This window comes from Myotis lucifugus, unplaced genomic scaffold, assembly GCF_000147115.1.
Source record: "Myotis lucifugus unplaced genomic scaffold, Myoluc2.0 scaffold_0, whole genome shotgun sequence".
NCBI classification, from domain to species: domain Eukaryota; kingdom Metazoa; phylum Chordata; class Mammalia; order Chiroptera; family Vespertilionidae; genus Myotis; species Myotis lucifugus.
Window position 1 is genome coordinate 5,703,845 of NW_005871048.1, and position 7,703 is coordinate 5,711,547.

The 7,703-nt window shown below is 41.6% G+C and overlaps 1 pseudogene; it reads right to left on the minus strand.

The window, feature by feature from the left end:
* Nucleotides 1-1,963: 1,963 nt before the first annotated feature.
* Nucleotides 1,964-2,958, minus strand: LOC102427568 (annotated as a pseudogene).
* Nucleotides 2,959-7,703: the final 4,745 nt, after the last annotated feature.

A 7,703-nucleotide genomic window follows, 5' to 3' on the forward strand; every position in this document is an offset into this window, starting at 1 on the left:
TACTCCATTTTATTCCAAGAGCTTTAGAAGAACTGTGAGACTCCTGGAAACTATGAGCTGTTCCTAACATTAAGAGAATCAAAAGACAATCAGAGACATCATTTTCCACTAACCTGGGTGTGATAGGTCTTCCTATTGAGGAGGTGATGACTAGAGGGGACAATCTAGGTCCTAACTTAGAGCCAAAACAGGAAGCCACCAGGAAACAGGCTGGGAAACTTTACACAGAGGTGGCAAGTTCAAGAGAGACCCTGAATGTCACAAAACTGGACAAAGTAGTGAAGAAAATAAACCTTGGCAGAATATGCCAATATGGCTCTGACTGGCTTGGCTCAGTGGATAGAGTGTCGGCCTGAGGACTGAAGGGTCCCAGGTTCGATTCTGGTCAAGGGCATGTACCTTGGTTGCAGGCACATCCCCAGTGGGGGGTGTGCAGGAGGCAGCTGATCGATGTTTCTCTCTCATCGATGTTTCTAATTCTCTCTCCCTTCCTCTCTGTAAAAAATCAATAAAATATGTTAAAAAAAAAAACAACAATATGCCAATATGCACTGTGCTCAAAGAGAGGAACAAGTGATCTTGTTCGATTTACCTAAATAAATAGGTAAGTATTAAAGTTACCTAAATAAATAGGTGAGCATTAAAGTTATAGATACTTAATCATGAGTTCTGAAAATTACCATTTGAAAATAAATTCACTTTTAACCTTTCCACTAAAGTAGGTCCACCAGATTTGGGGTGAGTGCTTGAGCCAATAAAATAAGGATAAATCACCAAGAAAAGCTGTTATTTTAAGTCTCTCTAATAAAGTGGTTACACGATATTCACACTACTATGAGTTGATTGATCATATCTAAATGAACTTTCAAAATGCGTATGTTGGGTGTTCCCATGGGTGAGATTAGCTGAGAACATTATGTCCCTTTTGTCTCTAGAACAACTGACACAAATGCTGTATGTGGAGGAGGAGGTGGCTACTGAAAGGGTAAGGCGGAGATGTCCCAGCACAAAAAGCCGAACACTGCATTTACAATGTACTTTTCCTTATGGTCTAGATATGAATGGGGCCAACAATTCAACCTTTATTGAACACTTAGTATATAAAGGCACTCTAATTAATCCTGTGAGGAGTAGGAATTATTATTTTCCCAGTCTTCACCTTGGGAAACGGGTACAGAGAACCTTAGTATCTTGTCCAATGTCACAAAGTGAAGGTAGCCATGATTCATATCCAAGTAATTTGGTGCTACAGTCTGTGCATTTAATTTTTATATCCACACCTTTGAATGTGAATTAAATTGCTTGAATATGTTTAATAGGAAAAATTCCTAGTAACTATAACACATTTTTATGTGTTCACTTAGGTAATCTAATAGGTTCATCATAAAACTGAACATACATCTGCTACCTACTTACCTTTAAGCAACTTAAGGTTTTTATCTAGACAATTACTATTAAAGAATACCTATTTGATCATTTGATTTCTTCTTTAAAAAAAAAACATTTGGAAATGTTTTCAGTTAACTAATTGAGGAAAACCAAACCAGCTATTATTCTGGGTCCTTTGAAGATGTTTTGCTTCACATAAAGCTGCTCTGAAGGAAAACTTTTCAATAAATAAAAAAGTTTACTATATTTTGATGCATTCACATTACTTCATTTTTAAATACATTTAAATTAAATTCTAGGTATGCTTTCTTCCTTCTGTTGATTTGTTAGCACTGACATATCAATTTCAAATAGAGAGAACTGACCAGGTCTCCATTGGTGCACTCTTCCTTTGGAGCACAACCTCCTGGTGTTTGGGTCTCTGAGACATGACCATCAATCATCTTCACACACTTTTCTCTTCTTTGTAATTAAGTGCAAGCCCAGCAGAGTGACATCTCCCCAATGTGTGTGTGTGTGTGTGTGTGTGTGTGTGTGTATGTGTATGTATATATATATATATATATATATATATCTATATACATATCTCCAAATTTCTCATGCTTCTCATTATATCTAGTTACTGTGACAAGCAAGTTCTGTTTTCTTTCAGTATTAGACTTTCTGATAAATAACTTTTCCTAGTAATTCCTGCTCTGGATGCACTAAATATAATGTCCGTCAGGGCAATCTGAGAAGGTGTGTAGCAAAGGTAAGCATCCGTCAACCGCAACTCTATTAAGAAAGTCATCAGCTGTTTTCCTCCAAATCTCTGGATTCTCCAACATGCGATAGCAGGTCTTTAAATCAACGAGAAAGCCCTCAAAAGATCAATAAGGATTTTGAGCAAAAAGGAGGAAATTAAGTTGCTGTGTACAAATCAGTTCATATTCCCAAACCTGTCCAAGAGGACTCTCCCGAAGGTTTCCAACCGTTTGTGGACTGGGTACATGGCATTCATCTACTTTGCAGGCCACAAATGCTTTATTTTCCAGAGGTGATATTCCATTACTGAGTTAGTCAGATAAACACCCTTGGAATGCATGCAAGCTGGGCCCTCAACAGACCTTGGCATCGCTGGCTTAAACATTGAACAAAGTTCCAATAATCTTTCCTCAGGGAACCTGCAGAGGGTCCTTCTTCATGAGGCTCAAGAAAGACTGGATTGCCCTACCCGGTTTGGCTCAATGGACAGAGCATCGGCCTTCGGACTCAAGGGTCCCGGGTTCAATTCCAGTCAAGGTCATGTACCTTGGTTGCGGGCACATACCCAGTGGGGAGTGAGCAGGAGGCAGCTGATCAATGTTTCTCTCTCATTGATGTTTCTAACTCTCTATTCCTCTCCCTTCTTCTCTGTAAGAAATCAATAAAATATATTTTTTTTAAAAAAGAAAGAAAGACTGGATCATTTGGAAGAAGCTTCCTGTGCCCCACTGCTCTGCAATTGAATTTGCCGTTGGCCGGAGGTGGTGCCAGCTGATCCTCACAGGCCAAAGCCCAGGGCTGCTTCTGGCTATTGTTGTGGTACATTCTTAAGTCCAAGACAAGGAAGCCTGGAGAAAAATACCTCAAACGCCATAACACCCTGGTGTAAAGCAGCCAAGGTAGGGCAGCTGCGGGCGTCAGGTCGGCCTAATTGGATTGGGTGGAATCAGCTGGTCGCTCACCACCTCAGCATTCCCATAGGGCTCTGAATTGTAACTGGTCTGCCGGCTTGTTCCCCAGGCCCACCCTCTCTAAACAGCCCTGAAGGCAGTAGCTATGCTTCATTTACCTCTACATCTCTAGAAGTGTGGCTGGCATATAGTTTGGGTTCAATAAATATTTTATAAATGTAAGGATTAAGTAAGTACAAAATTTCGCAAAGGGTGAGAGTTACTTGATGGCTGGTCCACCAGCCCAGATGTGATTTTAGAAATCTTCTGGTCCTGGTACAGGTTCTCATGCCCCAGCCAGTCTTCTCACTGAGCAACAAGCCTAGAAAATATCCCTCAAAAATTCAAGAATGCGGAAGGAGAGTAAAAAAAAAAAAAAAAAGTAAATAATAAGTCTCTCATTCTTATCACCACCAGTTGTTTTTAGGTAATACTGTGGTTTAAAATTATATAAATTTGTCCCTAAACTATCCCATAAAATCCTTGGTGTTTATCTAAGGGAAAATATAATCATTTCTAGATAAAGTACTTATACTATTTTTTTTTTTACAACCTACCTTGTTGATAATGTTTCTAGTCATTAATTTCAGACTCAGGAAGAGGGAATTCAGTCATTTTTCATAGTCCTGCAGAAGTCAGGCACACTTCTGCCAAATCAAGCACAAGATGATTCTACAAGACCCGCCCAGCAGAAACACATCACCTCAGCCACCGTACGGTACTATTAAAACAAAATGGGAATCCATTTCCATCCCAATAGTTTACCTAAAAGTCTCTCTTTGGCAGGTTTGACCTTTACATTATGAATTTCATTTCGCTGTAAGCACTTACATTTATATTACTGCTTAACATGCACTCTTCACAGAAATCTTCCCTAACAATTTCTAACTGCATTTATTCACGCTGAGCATTCGCTTAACTACTTGCCTAAAATGCAGTACAGTTACCAGAGAAATATTTCCTGTTATTTCAGAACTGTGAAGGTCAGACCAGTTTTATGCAAAGGGAAATGAAATGTTTTGTGTCTTTAGGCTGCGTAGTATAATTTCTATAATTTTCTTGCTGTTTATGTTGGGGCCTTTGACTTCCTCATTTTGCTGTGTTCACCACTGTTCTCTCCTGCCTTCTCTCTCATGCCTTTTTAACTGAGCAAGGTGATTGCTAATGCTCTACCACCTATAGGAATTATACATCATGCACAGCATTGAAAATTTAAGGTAAAAACAGCCTTTGTTACCAGAAAGCAAGAATTATATTCATGAAGTAGTTCTACAAAACTGTTTAGTCAAGTAGTTAATACCTTGGATAAAATGATTTTTCATTCTCTATACTATTTTGAAGAGCCAGATGGTCTCACAGAGATTGCCTACTGTTAGGTTCCTATTAAAGTTGCACACAGTGGCGACATAAGCCCATCCTTGGTGTAAGTGGCTCTTTTCCAATGAAGCCTTACAGCATAGTGGCTAAATGCATGGGCTCTGAAGTCAGAAAGACCCGGACCTGAAATAGTTCTACCAGTTATTTGCTGTGTGAACCAAGGCAGGTTGTATAACCTCCTTTGTTCTGTATTCAACAAACTTAGTGCATATTGTCCTATTATTATTATTCCTTGCTTATGGAACTGCAGCAACATGAGCCTAGATACAATTGCAGAAATTGCAGATATTTTCTTCACTGAAAATGCAGTGTGATGGAAATCACCACCATGAAATGGCTGAGAGTGGGAGGGGAAGTTCTACAAGAACAGGCAGTGGGTTAAGAATGTGTGCCACATAGGGTCAGCAAAATGAACTGCAAAAAGAACAAAGTGAACTTAGACGGGATTGGGACAAGTGAGCCCAACCTTGTGGGTGAGGTACAGCAACAGATAAAATCATGGCTGCACTCAAAGACAGCCATTAAGTGGCCTTAAAATCATCCATTGGTTTTTTTCAACCAGCACTGCATTGGTTCATTGTTGTGTTGGAGATCAGTGGGCAAGAAGGAGGTGAAGTTGTAGTTAATTCCTCAAGAATGTCATATAAGTCCCAGCTTATGACCTTCCTGTATATCACCTTATTAATGATGGATGTGTATGTGTTTCCTACATGAGAATGTTCTCTAATATGTGTTTTGCAAGTATAGTGGGTTGAATGGTGGCCCCCAAAATATACAGGGTGTCCCCCAAAATGTATATACATTTGAATAATGATTAACTCCAACAGGTTAAATCTGAAAAGAAAGAAACATCAATTGAGCTATCAGCTCTTAAAGTATGTATACATTTTTTGAGACACCTATATATCCACCCAGAACCTATGAATGTGACCTTATTTGAAAAAAAGGGTATTTCCAGATATAATTAAGGATCTCAAGATGACATCATCCTGATTAAGCTGAACATGAGCCTAGATACAATTGCAGAATTGGTACCAGGTAGGTCCTAAATCCAGTGACAGTGTCCTTGTTACAGACAGAAGACAGAGGCAGAGTGGAGACCACATGAGGACAGAGCACAGTGACAGGGGCCAGATAAGTAGTCAGATTTGAAGCCCAGCTCTAGTACTAGAAGGGAACTCATTCATTCATTCATTATTTTATGAAGGGCCAGGATTTGATGGGTATGGTCCAATAACATAAGGAAGGTGGGTAGTAGGAAGGCATTTCTGTGATTTGTCACCTAACTACCTTGGGCTTACCCTTGATCTGACAGCACTGCTAATTCCAGGTCTTTACCAACCAATGGACCTGGGACTGTTCACATCTTCCCTTGTCCAGGATGGTCTCAGAAAACAAGGAAGTTCAGTCATTCAGAAAAAAACACCAGTGGCCATCTCTGTGAGAATCAGTGTCTGGGGCAACATGGCAATACTTCTTCCCCCTTCAGCTTTTTCCCCCTGTAGGCAGCCCCTGCCGCTCATGCTTCCCTGGCACTATTCCATCGCCTTCAAAATGTGATAGAGATAAACTCAGATTCCAGTGTTTCTGACTGAAGTGTAATCATATCATTGACTCAGTATCTCCAGACTAAAAGGTGACTGACAGCGAGGGAGCAATGCTTAGTCTGAAGGAATGGCCTTCTCACACAATCACCACGAAACAGTCTAGCTCTATGGCAGGGCTTAGAATATCTTCTTTGAAACCAACACAAAACTATGAGGTGAAGAGAAATAAGAGATAGGAAATATGAATGTATTTGTGTATGCAGCCACAATGATGAACCACACTTTAAGAAGTTGCCAAGGACAGTGAGTACTAGATCTCACTGAAGGCAGAAAGCTGAGCGCAGTCACAGGATGATGCAGATCTCCAGCCTGACAGACAAGTGAACAGATAAGCAGTGAAGTCAACAACTCCTTACTTGCAAAGCAAAGTCTAGGTTCCTGGAAGAGCACTTGAGGGTCCTTATACCTATTTTACAACCTACTATGGCAAAGGTGATAGAGCTAAGTAATGAAAAACTGAAAATTGAAAGAAAAATTACCTTTTGGGGTGAGAGAAGAGAGGTGGAGGACAGTAACCTGTTATTAACATCAGAAGTAAATTCTGTGACATAGAAATTTTCAATGTGACCCAAAAAGTTCTATAAGACTAGAGACTCGATGCTTGAAATTCATGCACTCGGGGGGGGGGGGGGGGGGTCCCTCAGCCTCACCTGAGCCCTCTCGCAGTTCAGGAGTCCTCAGGGGATGTCTGAATGACAGCAGTTGGACATCCTTAGTGCTGCCGTGGAGGGGGGAGAGGCTCCCACCACCGCCACTGCACTCACCAGCCATGAGTCTGGCTCAGGGCTTCTGGCTGAGCGGAGCTCCCCCTGTGGGAGCGTACTGACCACCGGGGGCAGCTCCTGTGTTGAGCATCTGCCCCCTGGTGGTCAGTGCGCGTCATAGCAACCAGTCACCTGCTGTTCAGTTGATTTGCATATTAGCCTTTTATTATCTACATATATAAAAGCCTAAGCAACCATTATGACCGGTTGGTCAAATGAAAAATTGACCAGTCACTATGATGTACACTGACCACCAAGGGGCAGACGCTCAACTCAGGAGCTGCCCCTTGGTGGTCAGTGCACTCCCACAGCCAAATCCCACGGTCTCTCCCCACCCAGCCAGCTAAGTGGTCAGTGCGCTCCCACAGCCAATCTCCTACAGCCAGCCAACCTCCCACGGTCCTTCCCCAGGCTGGCCGGCCCAAATGGCCCCGATAGAGACAGGGCTAGACAGCCCTGATTAGCCCAATTGCTGGCCAGGCCGAGGGACCCCATCTGTGCACGAATTTGTGCACCGGGCCTCCAGTATAGGATAATAGCAGACTCCAACCCACAAATGAGGTTTTTCTTTAATTTGTCCTACCTGCAGACATTTAATTAATCCAGCTCACAGTCTTACAGCCCTTCCACTATACTTTATCTTCAAAAAAATAACTGTCCCACTAAAAGATGGTGCCCAAGCCTGTTCTATTCACAAATTGTGTTTCATGCTGTCTATTCTATTCTTTAAAGCATCCAATGGATTGACTTCCCTTAGGGCAGGGTTCCCACCCGGCTTGACATTAAATCACCTAGGGAACCTATTGAAAGCCTGATTTCTGGGCCTCATCCTCCAGGAAATTCTTGTTTCTTTGTTTATGAGGGTGGGGGCC